At 37.2% G+C, this 18,158-nt stretch overlaps 1 protein-coding gene across 4 annotated transcripts in view; it reads left to right on the top strand.

The window, feature by feature from the left end:
* Positions 1–18,158, top strand: part of CHRM3 (cholinergic receptor muscarinic 3) — a 523,603-nt gene that overhangs the window by 224,976 nt on the left and 280,469 nt on the right. For all 4 annotated transcript variants that reach the window (XM_055146875.1, XM_055146878.1, XM_055146876.1 and 1 more), the window contains one exon: positions 9,213–9,275. The gene's annotated coding sequence lies outside the window, so the exon portion shown is untranslated. The remainder of the gene's footprint in view (positions 1–9,212; positions 9,276–18,158) is intronic.

The following is an 18,158-nucleotide window of genomic DNA, read 5'->3' as shown; positions in this document are numbered from 1 at the left end:
TGAAATAAAAGGAGAAAGACAAATACCGCACGATCTTACTCATGTATACAATGGAACAAGCAAGGAAATGGATAATGTCCAATTTAAACTAACCCCTAGAATCAGACAACATAAATAAGGTTACCAAGTGGGGTTGGTAAAAGGGATCAGTTGGGGAAAGAGTGGTTAGAAGAGAAGAGACTGGTGGAGGGATATGGATACTTCAGATTTTGATGGTGATTATGATGTGCCAAGAGCATAAATATCAACACTGTTGTAAACTGTGTTGCCTCAAAAAGAATATTTTTAAAAGGTAGTGGCAGAACAGGAGACTGGAGGAGTGAAAATTCAGCTGGTAAGGTGCTGGCCTTGCACATGACAGGTTTGATTCCTGGCATTCCATATGGTCCCCTGAACACTGTCAGGATTAGGAAGAGTTCCTGAGCATCACCAGTATGATCCTCCCCTTAAAAAAAAAAAAATAAAGAAAAAAAAAAGTGGCAAAACGAGTGTGAACCTGAATAAAATAGTCCTCTGTCTCACTTAAGATTCCTACAAAAGGATCCTTAGAATTTTAAGTAAACTGATCTCCTAACTAACCCAGAAATTCAGGTATTAATTCATAAATAGCTTAATCTTTGCTGGGCATACAAAGGTAGAAAATAATAGTTCTTCTGTATAAAAGGAAAAGGGCTGCTCTTCCTTTCCTCTTTCCTCTCTTCCAGTAATGAAACTACTTTTTAGCAACTCTGTTCCCCACCAATGTTAAAACTGAGATTATAAACCTCGTGCAATAAATGATCCTCTTATTCTTTAACTAATATGACCCCAACATAGTATATATCACTATATACATTTCCTTTATATTAACTGCTACAGAAAGAGCTAAGATTTCTAGCTCTTCTGTTTCTATTTTCATACAAAAATACATCAGCAGCTAGGCTATTTTGCAATCATGTTCTACTAGAAGTTAGCATCTCTTTGTTTTGTTTGTGTTTTATTTTGTGGGTGACTCAAGCGGTGCTCAGGGCTTACTAATGGCTTACAATTTCATCTTAAATCCATCACTGGATTGTGGAGGAGGTCCATGGCAGCACTGTCAGTACTTAATGCAGTGGGTTTGGAATGACAGCATACATCTAAGAAGTGTGAGCATATACAGCAGAAACATAGATGATGCTGTAAACCATATTTACTTAATATGTTTTAATCCAGAAATGGAAGGATTTGGGCTAAATAGTTCTTTAGTTCTTCTCAACCCCATTGTTCTATGAGTTTATTATTTCAAAGGAAAAAAATAAAACCCAAATTGAAAGGTAATGCTAGAGTTAATATCCAATAGGTTTTGTTCATTATAGAACTGAATATTAAATTGGGAATGTATCTGAACTTTGTACTTCCATGACAGAAATGAGGGAACTTAAAAAAGCTCTCATTTCACCTCACAGTTCTAGAGACAGTGAACACGGTGACAGCAGGGTTGACTGCTAAGAAAGAGTTCTTTTCCCCGAGGTTTCGGTCTTTGCCTTTAGCTGTTCTCACACAGTATTCTCTCTCTCTCTCTCTCTCTCTCTCTCTCTCTCTCTCTCTCTCTCTCTCTCTCTCTCTCTCTCTCTCTCTCTCTCTCTCTCTCTCTCTCTCTCTCTTTCTGTGTGTGTGAAAGACAGACAGACAGATAGACAAGGAAGAAAAGGTTTTAAATCTCAGGTACTGGACTACTTCCTTTTTTAAGTACTGTATTTTCAAGAACAGAGAACTGACTGCATAAGGCTCTCTGGAGGGGCTGGGTGTAGCACGGCTGTCCCAGTGGTATTGGGGGCCCACTAGAGCTATACTGTGATGCTTTGGAGACCATGTGGGGATGAGAATGTCAGATCTGAGCGTCAGCCTTTTCATCTGCTTGTATGGGTACCAGTCATACTGAGCCAGGGCTCCACCCTTCCACCATACTAACCCTAATTTCCTTCTTGAATGTCTCATCTCCAGGACCAGAGAAATAGTATAAGATTTAGATGCTTGCCCTGAAGCTAACCCTGGATCAATCCCCAGTACCATATATGATCCTCCAAGCAGCACCAGGAGATGTCCCTAAGCACAGAACCAGGCATAAGCCCTGAGAATTGCGGACGTGGACTAGTGTCCATCCTCTCAAAAAATGAACTCATCTCCAAGCCACATAACCTTCGTAGGTTAGGACTTCGATAACAAATTTGAGGTGGGCTGAAGAGTTAGTATAGGGGTTAAGGCTCTTTCCTTGCGGGCACCTGACCCTGATTTGATCTCTGGAACTGCTTATGACTCCCAAGCACCACCAGGAGTAATCCCTTCACACAGAGCCAGAAATAAACCCTGAGCAATTCTGTATGTAGCCACAAAATAGAACAATAGATATAGTAAGATTTGAGAGTGATACACTCCAGTTCTTAGCAAGAAGAAAAATAAACATATGGGATACTATAGGGTATTAAAGTTATATACATTTTGATGGGCTGGAAAAATCATCGAGGGGTTATGTCACTTGCATTGCACACACACAGCAGACCCCAGTTTTTTCTCTGGCATCTCATCTGGTTCATTAAGCACTGCCATCAGTGACCTCTGAGCACAGAGCCAAGCCCTGAGCCCAGGTGTGGCACCAAACCCAAAAAATAATTTAATTTTTAAAAAATTATATATATAAATACTTAAATAAAGTTGTGTATGTTTTAATTTATGCTAGGTCTCTCTTTTCTAAGTTTGCATTGCATCTTTTAATAAAAGCTGTAAATTGAACTGACATTTAACTGTCTTCTCCAGGCAACAGGCATAATCTATAGAGCCTGATTTTATAAGGTCATGTATTATTTTACTAAATTGTTATAATGTCTTGTATGCAACATTATTGAAATATATATATAAATCTTTTTAAAAGTGATATTTAAAAGTGAGCTTTTAAAAGTTTGTTTGCTTTTGAAATAGCTTGACAGCGAACAAAAACTAGTTTAATATCCATGCTAGAACTAATCAGTTTGTTTCATTACTGACTAGAATTATTCCTAGCTATTGTATTGTCTTTACTTTTAAAATAATATGAGATAAAATTACACATGGAACATAAAAATAATTTAAAATTTTTTAAAAATCCTAATTATAGAAAGAGCCAATCAACAAGTATTAATAGCAGTAAAATTCTTTCGCATTGCTTTGCTGTGTCTGTACATAGAGCAAAATCTCCAAAGACTGGAGCTGTTTCACTCAGTTCGCTGACATACAGGCTTCAACCTTTATCTCAGCAATATAAAATTAGATCGGCTGAAATTTGATTGACAAGCCATCTTGTTTCATGGATAGGAGTAAAGTTTTGTTCTCCCATTACTATTTCTTTCAAGTTGGAATCAGAGCTTTTCTTTTCACTCCATTTTATTATATGTTCACAGGTCTAGACTGCTTGATACAATAAGATTTTGTAAAAATCTCCATATTATTCCTGCCAGCCTCAGGCTCCAAGAACTTTAAGAATTGAAAATCATGAGCCCATAAAACCCAGCCCAGCCCAATCTTTGCAGTAAATAAGATTTGTCTTCTACTTGTTAGGTGTACAATCTACATGAAATTTGGAGTGTATCTCAGAGACACTGATTTATAGTTTTTTTTAATTTTTTTATTTTTTTTATTTTATTGAATCACCATGAGATAGTTACCAGCTTTCATGTTTGGGTTACAATCTCACAATGATCAAACACCCATCCCTCCACCAGTGCACATTCCCCACCACCAATATAGATAATGGAACAAACATGATGACCTCTCAGTGTCTGTGTTGCAAGCCATAATGCCCAAAAGTAGAGAGATGGCGAATATTGTCTGCCACTGATTTATAATTTGTCTCCCTTGGAGACTAGTTTGCTCTCCTCATTCTCATTTAAAATAGATGAAGCCACCAGCATTCGAATGGGGCTGCTCTGTGATCCTACATTCACCACAGCACTATTCACAATAACCAATATCTGGAAACAACCCAAGTGTCTAAGATCAGGTGACTGAATAAAGTAACTGTGGAAAATACACGAAAAATGTAAGAAAACATTTTTCTTACATGTAAAGGCATGTAAGAAAAACTGAAACATTCTGCCAAGTGGATGGAGTATCATGCTAAATGAAATCATTCAGGAGAGAGACAAACACAGACTGATCTCTCTTATATGCCGGATATGAAGAAGCAATAGGTGAATAACAAATGCCCAAAGGTAAAAGAAATCGAGAACATGTCTTCCTTAGAAACCTTACTACAGGATGGGGAGGGCGGGTGAGAGACCCTAGAAAGTGGCAGAGAGACGTGAACACGTGGGCGGGAGGTGTGGTGCCAGTATAGTTTGTGTATTAAATCCTACTAATAGTTTGAACACCACAGTACCAAAATAGTTTTAATACAGTTCCTTTTTAGTAGTACTCCTCTTTATGTTTACCTCTAAGTCTCCTAATGAGTTTCCTTTCTTCACATCAAGCTCATTACTCTACCCATGCTTTTTTTTTTTGTAATGATCTTTTCTCTACGATGCTCTTCATCCATTTTTTTTCATACATCAATAAGTGAACTGGAGTGATAGCACAGCCCTTGCACACGGCCAACCTGAGTTTGATTCCTCCGTTACTCTCGGAGAACTCGGCAAAGCTACCGAGAGTATCCCCCCCGCATGGCAGAGCCTGGCAAGCCACCTGTGATGTATTTGATAAGCCAAATTCTCACAATGGAGATGTTACTGGTGCCCGCTTGAGCAAATCGATGAACAAGAGGATGACAATGCTACAGTGCTACAGTTTGTATAAAAATAGAACAGATGAACCCAACTACAAAGCAACTTCTTCAAAAATAAGGAACTTAATAATAGTTTTATCCATTAGGATCCATTCATCTTAGAACACTAAATCTCATCTGCGGCAGATCCCTCTCAAGCAGTGGCCACCCATCCAGCATCTTATAGCCTGCAGTCAAGGACGGTGACAACACATTCTGACAGCAAGCCTGGCAAATGAGTGATCTTTGTTTGACTCTAAAATATCTTCTGTCTTCGCTGCCTTTCCTCCCCAAGAAATGTGCTCTCAGGATACAGGTAGCATGTCTTCCTCAGACCACTTGGTGCCTGGAAGAACTGTGATGCTCTAAGGCAGCTCAGATAGAGAAGGGAACACCAAGTAGAGGATGTTGGGAGGACCCATTCGGGTTGAAAGATGAGAGCTGAAAGTAGACTACAGACCGAACATGAAGGCCACTCAATACCTCTATTGCAGACTACAACACCCAAAAAGAGCGAGAACAAAAGGAAAAATGCCCTGCCTTAGAGGCAGGGTGGGGTGGTGGGGGATGGGGTGGAGGTGGTGGGAAGGATATTGGGATCATTGGTGGAGGTGAATGGGCACTGGTGGAGGGCTGGGTAAACGATCACTGTATGAGTGAAATGCAAACACAAAAGTCCTTAAGTTTGTAACTGTGCATCACAGTGATTCACTTATAAAAAATTTTTTAAAAGAAAATGTAACCTCATTACCTTAAATTTAAAATTGAATAGATATGAAGCCTAAAAAAATGAACTGTGGTGCTCTCAGCAAAGCTTATTGAATATCAAAACAGCCCAAACCATCCCTCACAAAGGAAATAGATATTGCTGGATCAATTGAGCTTTCTATTCATTCAAAGCAGGAGTGGTGTGAATTTTATAATTTGGATTAAGTTAAATAAGTAAGCATAAAAGGAGAATGATAAGGGGAAAAGATGAAGCAGAACTCAGTTTTGTCTCAGTAGCTCTCCTAGAGTTGTGATTCTCCTACACACAAGTTGGCATCTGTTTCTTTATCTATAAAATGCAGGTAACAATGGCTAGGGTGCTGATGATTCAATGACTGGGTCTATGTAGAGGACTTGGAATAGCGCCTAGAATATTAGGAGCATTTGAGCAAATATTTGTTGTTGCTACTGCTGCCATTATGTCAGATTTGAAATGAAAAGAATCCATGCTTGTATATCAGCTTTACCAATTACTTACTGGACAACTTTGAGTCAGTTATTTGATCCCTGAAGTTCATCTTCAAATTGTGAGTAATAAACAGCCTGGCACACAGGAGACAACATTTATTCCATCTACTTCTCTCATTTGCTGTTATTTTTGTTTTCCTTCCATTTCAAAAGAGTGGAAATGTTCATTCATAAGAGTTATTGCATCTTCTAAGTCCTGTCTCTTTGTTTCTTAATGGAATGACTAAAAATTGGAAGATGGGTTTTGATGGGAATAAATCAAAGTGTGACACATCATGTGAACAAACACAGTTATTTAGTGACTGCTCTTACAAATAAAGAAGTTAATACACCCAAGACCTAGTATAATATGTATCTTTGTGGGCTATATTGACCCTACTCCCATAATACAAAAATAAATGCCAGTCTTCACTTTGTTAAAGCATTTTTAATTTTGGTATTCAAATAAAGCTATTTACAAACTAACAATATACAGGGAACTAGAAAAGGAGGCATATTCCATATTATCCCTGTGATGTTGAGGTCTAATTTCAACTAAGTATAAAAGTTAAGTTAGTTGATAAGCCTATTTCTTTCAAGCTTATGGAAACACATAGCACTGTCAAATCAGAGGACTATGAATTTGTTTAGAGTGCAAAAACATACACTCCAATGTCTTGCAGCAACCTGGAGATAACAGATTCTGTATGCTCGAAATAGTTGCAAATTAGGCAGATATTAGTTTCTGGAAATGTTTTAAAGAAATTGAATAATTTATAGCATTATAATAAAAATAACATAGGTCTCAATGTTCTGTAAATACTAGGTTCAAAGTGTGTTAAAATAGGTTCGAAGTCAGCCTCTTTCTCTTTACCTCCTAAGTTAAAGTGATTTTGTTTATTTAGTGAAAGTAGCCTCTCATTCAACCTTCAGTAATTACTATTCTATCTCGGGCTTTGTTTTGTTTTTTATTTAGTGAACTGCATAATTATGACAATAATCTCTGGAATCACCAATCCTATTGTGATGATGTAACCTTTCTGAACTGTATTTACTGGGAACTAGAGAAGCCTGTCATCTAGACTCAAAGATTTGAAACTGATCCCTAAATAAATGTCATGTGCAATTAATTTCTAATAGAATATATTTGAAGCTAGAATGAGAGGCAGTTCCCTTGTTGATTTTCAAACTGAGTGCTTTGCTGGGCCTAACATTAAAGAAACGTAAGTAAACTTCAGAGTGCTCAACCACATTTATTGTTCTCCAATTTATGGAGTGAGCAAGGTTTTCATTACAAGATACTCTAATGACTGAACTATGTTCTTTCCACTTTGCTATTAATGTGATAGCTTAATTTTGTATTAGAGAGTACTGATTTCAAAATAATCAGTCTCTGATGTGGACATGTTGAGACTCCTAATTACTAGTTAGTCCAAATTATATTTTTAGATAGCCTTGGGGGCAGATATGACTACATCTTCCCACTGAAGATACTTGAAGACTTACCTATCACTTTGTCAGTAGGAATTGGAGAGTTAATATAGTTGAGGTTTTTTCCTTAACATCTAGTTGTTATGGATATTATTTAGTAAGAAGTTTCTGGTATATTTTAAGAAGCAAGGAAGTTACAAGAAAAACAGCCTGGTTTCAAGTGACCTGTACCTATGGACATACTCGCCTTAGTTTCCCCACATAGCAATAATTTTATATAATAGTTATCTCCAACCAGGTCCTTCCTTAGAATTCACTTGTCAGAACATGCCTTTTGGGAGGGAACTGAATTGCTTCGATCAGCTGACCTCGTATTGTGAAGGGAAGAGGGTTCATTTATTGATAGGTAACCATATACAATAATAGGAGACCATGTGAAGAAAGAAGGAAGGAGGCAGGAGAGATCATACAAAGGTTAAAGTTCTTGCCTTGCACGTGGCTGACCCCAGTTTGATTTCCTGTGTTACATATGGTTCCCCAAGCATTGCCAAGAGTGATCCCTGAGCATAGAGCCAGGAATAAGTCCTGAACACGACTGAGTCTGGCCCAAATACCCAGAAAAGAAAAAAAAATAAAGAAATGTAGGAAGAAGGGAAATCAAGACGACCCAAGTAGCTTGTTCTCTGTGGTAGAAGATTTCTCCAACTAAGAGAGAACCAATGGCTTATTTTTTTCTTCAATCAAAAATACAAATCTCTTTTAATTAGTGGTCATTTTTGACCAGTTTGTACTTGTCAGAGACCAAAGTCTCAGAGGATTCACTTAGCAACTTTCATTCTTGCTGAAGAAATCTCATCACAGAAGTCTCCAGAATCCCATGACTTCTCACCTTACAGCTCACTTTTGTCCTCTGGTTACCAGACATCACCTTCACATTCTGTAGAACTTCAAGGTGCTCCTTATAAAAATCCAATAATATCTTGTCTGTTCTCATCCTTAAGTTCTCCAGTAACACTTCCGCTTCCTTCCTGCCATCTCTCCTCAAGGACATTCTTCACAAAAATTTATTTCTCTCCATGGAACACAGGGTTTCTTTTTTCTTTCTTCAGTTTAACCTTATAAAGGAGATGCTTTTTGAAGGTTCTGATCTAAATGTCAGATTTTTGTACTCTTTTGTCCCATTTTATTTTAAAATTTTGTAAAGTAAACAACAGAAATTTATTCTCCACAGTCCTACAGGCCCAAAATCTAAAATCAAGTACTCTCTAAAAATGCAAATTATATGTCCAAAATGGCGTGAGTAGATAGTTTGTTAGTATTTGATTCAATTCCTGTATTTAATAGTTGCGTGAATATATTCTTCAGTATTTTCTGGGAAAAGTTAGTAGAGTAGAGCTCTGGATCATTCCTATGATTTCTCTTTGAAAATAGAATTTTCCACTTGCTAAAATAGAACATAATCTCTAACATGTAAAATTAAAGGGTTAACTACTTCTTTAATTCTTTCTTCTTTTTGTGCTGCTTCGCTTCATTGCTACTGGAGCTGTGGCAGGCTCGAGGAGTGGAACTGTAGAAAGATTCTTTTGTACCAGGTCAATAGATGTGTTTCCTTGGCCTTGATCTTCTCTTTCTGACCACCTTTGTCATCATTGGTTACAGGAGAGAGACCCTGTGACCTGTGAGATGACATTTTGCATAAAAGTACAAGGTATTCTTATATTTTATAAAATCATATTGTGTAGCTTACTGACTTCCTCTTTTTCAGATAGTCCTGACTATTTGTTAATTCTATTTTCTTTCTTTTTTTTCCTAGCACCTGTTTTCTGACTAGAGGCCAAATAAATGACATTGAGAATTTCTGCTAAGGTAATATAAGGTAAGATATTTATTTGTTTTCCTTCTTTAAAAAAATGGAGTGTGGCCCAAACTCAAAAATAAAATTAAAAGGTGTTAATATGGTATAATAAGTAAGAATATTAAGGATGAATAAAAATTCTAAATCTTTCAACTCAGTTTATAATTGCTACTATTCACATCTTACTATAAATATAAACAAGTCAATTTTTTTCTTTCTAAAGATAACTTTTGCTCATTTGCTCATCAGATTCAAAATTCCAGTGAAAGTATGTTTATTATAATGTTATGTAAATTTGATTTAAATACTCTTTCTCTTAATTGTGGAAATAGGTTTTTTAGTTTATTTTTCAAACTATTTTTTGGCACTATGATTTTTCAGCCCTGGCAGTAATAGAGATTCAGGCATATACTGCTCCAACACCACACTCACCACTGGATTGTCAGCATTCCTTCATCTATGTCTCATCCCCATCCCTATCCCTTCTCTTCTGTAATCCAATTATCAGGGCTTGTTACTATTTTTCAACTATTATCCCCTTACTCTGTTTCTTTATATTCAATAGTAACCTGTCCAAAACATTTGAACACATAGGAGGACTTTATAGCTTATCTAATTTTATAGAAGTTTTAAAAATATCATTTTAGGTAGTTGTGGCCTCGTGGTTAAGGTGGTGGACTTGAAAAATTATCACTTGGCTTATATTGCGTACATTTTGTTGTGACCATTAAGACTATAAACAACAGTGATAAAAAGTTCAATTTTTCACTGGTGAAGGGATGGGTGTTTGAGAATTGTATAACTGAGACTTAAACCTAAAAGCTTTGTAACTTTCCACATGGTGATTCAAGAAAAGAATTAAAAAAAAAAAAACAATACCAAAACAACCAAAAAAAAAGTTCAATTTTTTCAGTTATCATTGATACTGTCTATCCAACATATAGTATTGATATTCTGCCCCATCTCATTTCTCCATTTTTACCTCTCTGAAAATTGTTCTGATGTCCTTTCTAAAGGACGACAAAGTGTTTATTTTAAAAATCTTTGTCTTCTCAAGCTCTGTTGCTCCAAACATGTGACCAGTGCTAGTAAATAACTCTGAGTGATGAGTTTGTGAAAGGGTTCCACTTACTGAATTAATTTATATTCTGAATTAAAGATTTCAAGAGGATTTTCATTTAATTTTTTCCCTTTGTTTACCCCATCTTTCTACTTAGAAGGATACTCTAGAATGTATAGCCTCAACATTTTCATTTATAAAATTGAATGGTTGATATCACAAAGATATCAATTTCAAAAAACAATTTCCTAAGAAAAGGTATTTCTTGCCACTCAAGGGCCACATAGGGAAGCACCAGGTTTGACCAACATACAGAAAACAGGATGAGGAGGGAGATGAGGTCAAAGTTTTTCTTAGGAATTTTTGTAGGACAGGGAAGTCAGGACAGTGTTAATAGCCTATGATGTGTTGGTTAGAATATTTTTGTTAGCTCTGGGCTGAGGGTAGTTTCTTGTTGCTTTCTATCTGACCACAGATTGATTTATAACAAGGGAAAAATTAACTTGTACAGGAAAATTAGATAGTTGGTTAGGACTATTATGACCAGGATTATTTGATTTTTATATGCAATATATGTTCTTGACATTATGGCTATTTTTAAGAATTGGCTATACCCTGAAAAAGCCATCTCTCCATTTCCTGCTAGCTTTGATGATATCAGAACATGAAGTGCACAAAATTTAAAGAGTATGATTAACTATTTTGAATCATGTAAGGTCCATATCTTATAATCATAAGGATAAAAACCACAACCAAGCGTATTACTGCAAAAACTTAAAAGGAGCCTGACTCCTTTTTGTTTGTTTATTTTGAACCATACCCAGACCTTACTGTCTGTTTAGGTGTTAACATCTGTTTAACAAATTACTCCTGAGAGTGCTCAGGAGACCATTTGTGGTAGTAGGAATTAAACCTGTGTTGGCCATGAGCAAGTTAAGCACCTTACCCACTGCACTATCTGACCCAGTGTACAGTGGTTAGGGTGTTTTCTTTACACGTGGCTGACCCAGGTTCAATCCCCAACATCCATTACAGCCCCCCGCCCCCAGCACTGACAACAGTAGTTTCTGAGTGTAGAGCTAGGAGTATCATAGGGTGTGAGGCAAAAAAAAGGGGGGAGGGAGAAAATCTTTATATAGAAAAATACGAACACAATTTAAGGGATTTAAGCAAAATTTTAAGAATGCTTTTATATTTATTTGGAGTATCCTGTTTATCTCTCGCCTTGGTAGAATTAAAGCTTGGTTAGATTAATCAACTAAGCCTGGCATCTAGATGATCAGAAATACATTTTAATGAAGGTCCAAAAAAACCAAAAACATTAAATGAGTAAGCCACTCTGAATAAAAATTTGCCTTTCAAAATGGGAATAATGGTATTCCCTTGAAGCCAATATTGGATCCATATTAATAAAAGAGTGTGAAAAATGTTCCATGAATCACAATTAAATTTCTGTGTTAGGCATCTCAGAGTTTATTTCATCTTTAAGTAAATTGTCACAGTGACTATCCAGAATGTCACACCCCTTTAATATATTAAAATGCTGATGGGAAAATGGAAACTTAAAAAAAAATACTTATCTGTCAATTAAATGATGTAGCCTCATGCTTAGATTATAGCAATTCAGGGACTTTTTGTTTTCTGCCAATTGAGATTTGACAGCTGTTTATAAAATATTTACATTCTGATTTCAGTCACATTGACAGCACTTTTGGGTCTTTGGAAGATGATAATTATATGTTAGGAAAATGTTTTTAAAAATTGGAAGCTGATCTGTGGAGGGGAAAAGTCTGTTTTTATATATGTGAAAGGGGGTAAATCTACTTGATTAAAGATATGCTAGCAAAAGTCAGAGAGGATAGACTTTTGTGACCCAAAGGCAAACTGCATGTAATGGTAAGAAATCTCTTTCTCTTTCCTGCTTGTTCTGCTTTTGTTAATCAGCTCTGCTGAACTGGATGCTTGCTTCTCACCAATTTTTACTTTACTATGCACACAAAATACTTACATGACACATTGATAAGTTGACATTATTTGGGAGACATCAACATGGAATTTTGTAAATAAATGAATTTCTATTATTGGTGTGAATAAAGGTAAAATAAAAAATTGGGGAGAAACTAAGTGTATAGATCGTATGAATTATGAATTTTCATATAGAGATTTTACACGTTAGACATCGTTCTATGACATAAAAAAAATCACACTGCTTTGCAAGAGAAATGAGAATTCTTAGGTCTACAATCAAATCATTGTAGAAATAAAAGTGAAAAGAGAAAGACAACAATTTCTCATGAAGCAACATGCAGGATGCGTGCAAGAAAAAGATGAAATAAATTCAAAGCACATATAAGAATTCCTTGCGGGAACAGACTCATAAAGTGATAAATGGCAGAACTGTGGAAGTGTTCTATTTACAATTCAGTATGTCATGTAGAGAAGAAAAAGAAATTCAATTTACACAATTTCTTATTTTGAGACTGCAAACTCTATACATAATTTTCTTGTCAGCAAAATTGTTATTTAGTTCCTGTTATATGTTCCTGAGATATAAATTGTAGATGATTGATACTAATGCTCTAATATACAGCTTCTCCATCTGAAGAACTTGCAATCCAGTTCTGATGACAGAGTACACACAGTTAAAAAAAATGTTATGTGTTAAATAGAAGACCAAATATAAGTAATGTAACTAAGTAATTTAATCAGATTAGGACCTGATTGATATTATGACTGTCTCATTAACATGTTTATATATTTGATGCTTTTCAGTGATGCATATAAATAAAGCTTTAAAAATGTTTATGAAAGCAATGTGTCACTGACATGCTAAGGTAGAATAAAACTAATGTCTTTATACAGTTCAATGATATAGAGATGGTCTTTTGTTAAAAAAGGGAGCTAATATAAGATTTGGTAAAGGGTAAGATTTGTATGAGCATAAACAAGATATTACAAGAAATTTGGGTTGAGTAGAACTTCCACTGGCAACTACAGTATTATAGTTGTAGCCTTGAAAGATAGTACAGTGGTTAAAGCACTTACTTTGCATGCAGCTGACCTCAATTCAATCCCCACACCACATGTAGTCTCCTGGGTTTCCCTGGGGTGATCCCTGAGCACAGAAACAGGACTAAGCCCTACATCCTGAATGTAGCAATAAATAAATAAATAAACAAACAAACAAACAAACAGAAAAAAACTTTCCCCAAAAAAGTGCCAAATAGTGTGTATGTGTGTGTGTGTGTGTGCTCGCGCACGTGTGCACGCAGTCTCACAGTGCGGATTGCTGGTTACAATTTGAATGAGAAATTATATTTCTATTGGAGTTTGGGTTTTATATTAAAAATAACAATAGAGGCTGGAGAGATAGTATAATGGGTAAGGTGTTTGCCTCGCACGCAGGCAACTTGGGTTCAATCCCTGGCATCCCATATGGTCCCCCAAGCACCGCCAGGAGTAATTCCTGAGTGCAGAATCAAGAGTAACCCCTGAGCATAGCTGGGAGTGGCCCAAAAAGCAAAAAATAAATTAAATAAATAAAATTAAAAAAACAAAAATAACAATATTGATGAAAGAGTGTTAACATGGGGAACACATAAGAAAGTTTAATTAATTAAACATTTTGTGGACATTGAACTGGAGCACTGTCATCCTGTTGTTCATCGATTTGCTCGCAAGGGCACCAGTAATGTCTCCATTGTGAGACTTGTCATTACTTTTTTTGGCATATCAAATACTCCACAGGTAGCTTGTCAGTCTCTGCCCTGTGGGTGGGATAGTCTCGGTACCTTGCCGGGCTCTCCGAGTGGGACGGAGGAATCGAACCCGGGTTGGCCACGTGCAAGGCAAATGCCTTACCTGCTGTGCTATCGCTCCAGCCCCCCAACTCTAGCATTCACACTAATTTTATACACCTTTAAAAAGGAACTCGCGCAGGTGGGAAAATATATAGGTAACTTCTATGAAGAAATTGAACACTAAAGAAGAAAACTGTCAACACAGTTAGAAAGAATAGATTCAAATGATAGCATGGAGAGGTCTGTGTTTCATTCCTCCCTACATCAATTTTGTTCTTACATTTTTAATTCTTTTAATGACTCATTTGTCATTGTAAATATGAGATTGATTATAATCATAAGGTAAAACAAGCCTCCTTTCTAAGCCCTCTTTATTTCTCTGTCTCCCTTCTCATCCTCCCTTCTACAAGTCCCTTGACTTTACTTTAATTTCCTCATTTTCACAGCACTCCTCAAACTACTGTACCATGGCCTCTGGTTCCACTACTTCACTTGCTTAAGCTGCAGTTTGCAATGAGCAAAAATCCCTAATTGATAAACCCCAAGAATTAGTGATCTTTAACACTCATCTCTGCATATTTTCTTACTACCAAGGTACCACCCTAGCCTTGACTCTTTCCTTACCCATTTCCTGCTCATCATCAGATTCATTCCTTCCTTTCTTTCTTCCTCCCTCCTTCCTTCTCTTCCACACCTTCACCCTCCTTCTCTCCTTCCCTCCATCTCTCCTTCCCTCTGTATCTCCTTCCCTCCCTCCCTTCCTTCCTTCCTTCCTTCCTTCCTTCCTTCCTTCCTTCCTTCCTTCCTTCCTTCCTTCCTTCCTTCCTTCCTTCCTTCCTTCCTTCCTTCCCCTTTTCTTATGTCTGCAGCTTGAGTGTCAATCCTTATCTCTGCCCCACCCCAAAATTCTTTTATTTTTTTAAGTCATCCAACTTTCAGATTTTAGTTATGGACTCTAGCCCAGTAATTCAAATCTGCTTCTTCCGGCCTTGACATCTTTTCCTGGTCCACACCTTTATTCCCAGTGGGCAGATATGAATAAGATCCCCAAATCAGGATGACTAAACATAACTTTAGTTTTCCCACCACTTCCCATCTATGTAGACCATCTACTCCTGCTTCTCTCTCCAAATCTAAACTAAGTTTCTTTCCTGTACTGCTTGAAACCTATTATTTTAATTGCCTTGTTTTGTACTTTAGTTGCATTACCACACTGCCAGTTCCTGATGACATTTCTGTTTAGGTGGGAGTGAGAGGAAGTCTAATTGTCATCTATGGACAACAAAAGAACAAGTAATAAGTAGAATTAACTAATTGTACATCTAGAAAAGTATCTCTGTAAAGGCAAGCCGGTTCTCTTTCCTCCTCCATTAGGATCTAATATACTTTAAAAAATAAAGGAGAGGGAGACAAATATGAAGAGAAAAGTCAAAGGGAATATGAAAGTTTCAAGGAAATGCTAAAACAAAGATGTGAAGTGGGAAAATATAAGCTGTTTGATGAAATGTTCACAATGTATTATAACTTCCATACAGCATCTTGGAAGGGATTAACATAGGATTAACTAGCAAGAGAGCACATGCTGAGCTGGTGACAAAAAAATATATACATATATGAAATATTCTGAAGACTAAAAGAAGAGAAGCTTCCCCAAAAAGAAAAGAATGAATAAAGAATACAGCTAACACATTCTTCACACAGAAGAAATTAAGATAAAGAGAGCATGAGCATGTATGTTGTAGGCATTAAGCTGTATGATGTTTATCATAGACATATTGCTGTTCAAACAAAAAGTTAAAGCCCTATAGGAGAGAGTTAAAGCCAGAACTGGACGTGAGAAAATAGTGGTACAGGTAGCTGCGCAGGCACACTTGATCTTCAGAGAGAGCAGAAACATTAGATAGTAGACTGAATTGGAGAGGCAAAACCTAGGGACCAAGGAAGGACTTCTTTAAACTGTAGCACTCTCATCCCATTGTTCGTCAATTTGCTCGAGTGGGCATCAGTAACGTCTCTATTGTGAGACTTGTTACTGTTTTTTGCATATCGGATATGCCACAGGTAGCTTACCAGGCTCTGCCGTGCGGGCGGGATACTCTCAGTAGCTTGCTGGGCACTCCGAGAGGGACACAGGAATCGAACTGGGGTCAGCTGTGTGCAAGGCAAACGCCCTACTCACTGTGCTATCATTCCAGTCCAAGGAGTTAAAAACCCTACTTCCTTGAAGGAAATAACTGAAGAAGTATAAACTGACTTTGAGAGAGTAACACATCACAAAGAAAGTGTGGGTTAGAAGTAACTAATAAAAGACTAGATTAGTCTTGTGGAAGTACAGGACAAAAGGCAGAGTTCCTGGGCACAGATGCTATGGATAAATAAATAATGATGGTCAGAAAATGAAGGAGCTTCTCAAATTGTATGACTTTTTTTCTTTTCCCCCCGACAATGGATGTATTTGGTAGTAGGGCCCTGGGTTCCCTTGTGTTCAAATATGTTGCTGGTTTAAACTTATCCTTTGGATTTAGAATGATGACTGTGTTGAGGACAAGCCTTATGCTCAATGGCTTTTAGACTGATCCTTGTTCATGGCTCAGCCACTTTTCTTTCACCTTGCCCGTCAATTCAGCTGTGGAAGTACCAAGTCTTATCTGGGATCCTATGACCCATCACTGACAGATTGTGTCAACTCAAGTCAGATACTTATCATTTTCTACCATGGTGATACTTGCAAGATGAAATTGAAGATAACAGTACCCAGAGGTGGGACAAGCACCACATAATAACCCTATAATGTTTGTTGAGGCTACTGTATATACTGTGTAGCAAGTCAGTATTAACATGTCTTATTCTACATCTCTGAGCCTTCATTTTCATGTGAAAAAATAGGTATGGTATGATTCTTGTCAGACTGGAGTGATAGCACAGCGGGTAGGGCTTTTGCTTTGCATGCTGCCAACCTGGGTTCGATTCCTCCATCCCTCTCGGAATACCTCACAAGCTACCGAGAGTATCCCACCTGCACGACAAAGCCTGGCAAGCTACCTGTGTTGTAATCGATATGCCAAAAACAGTAACAACAAGTCTCACAATGGAGATGTTACTGGTGCCCGCTCGAGCAAATTGATGAACAATGGGATGACGGTGCTATAGTGCTACTATTCCAGTCATAAATCATAATTATGAGAATAAGAAATAAATTACACAGAAAGTTCCAAGGTACAACAACAACAAAATGAGTATAAAAGGAGACTAGATACATGTATCTCTTTCCAGGGCAGCCAGGAATTGGTACCTTTCTAACTGAAATTTGGAAGCAAGTGATTTGTGAATTGAAAGCAAAGTTTTAAAAACTTAGTTTGTAACAGAATGCAAGCCAATTAAAGTCTGATGATGCATCTTTTAGATCTTCGTCTCCTCCATCTTCAACATATACTGAATATATAGAATTTTCATTTTACATATATCATTGTAGGATTACATAGCCTCAGGTAGTTTAGGTTTATTGGGTTACTCCCATTACAGTGCTCCCATTCCTCTTTGTTTATTTGTAACTTCTTTCTTAGTGTTCTGTTGACTTTGTAAATATTGTTTTTCTCTTCTCCTTGAGTCCTTTGCATAGTTTATTCAGAGCCATGTCCTTTTTGTATGGACACAGGAAGACTTAGCAAATGCTACCTGGGAGTCATTTGACTCTACATGATATTTTCCTCCTGGACATCTGTTCTCTAGACCTAAGCCTCAGCTGCCCTTACTTCCTAGCACCCCCAAAAGCAGGTCCCGACGAGGGACAAGACGGACCCAGGGCAAGTGGTGAGTTGTGTGCTACCCTGGCATCGAGATGGGCCTGGCCAAAGTGCCTAATGCTTAACTATAAGTTAAGAGCTTGATCATGGATAAATGTTGTCATGATCCAAACAGTGATAAAAAGATTTGGACCCTGCTAGGGTGAGGAATGATTAATTTGGCCTGAGTGCTGTGGTCTGAGTCTGTGGCAAGATGTTGCCAGGAGAACTGCCTTGCAAGCCTCAATGTATCTCTTGCTAT

The sequence above is a fragment of the Sorex araneus genome, chromosome 9, assembly GCF_027595985.1.
Source record: "Sorex araneus isolate mSorAra2 chromosome 9, mSorAra2.pri, whole genome shotgun sequence".
Classification (NCBI taxonomy): domain Eukaryota; kingdom Metazoa; phylum Chordata; class Mammalia; order Eulipotyphla; family Soricidae; genus Sorex; species Sorex araneus.
Note: the sequence above shows the minus strand (reverse complement) of the source record. Positions and strands in the feature narration are given on the sequence as shown.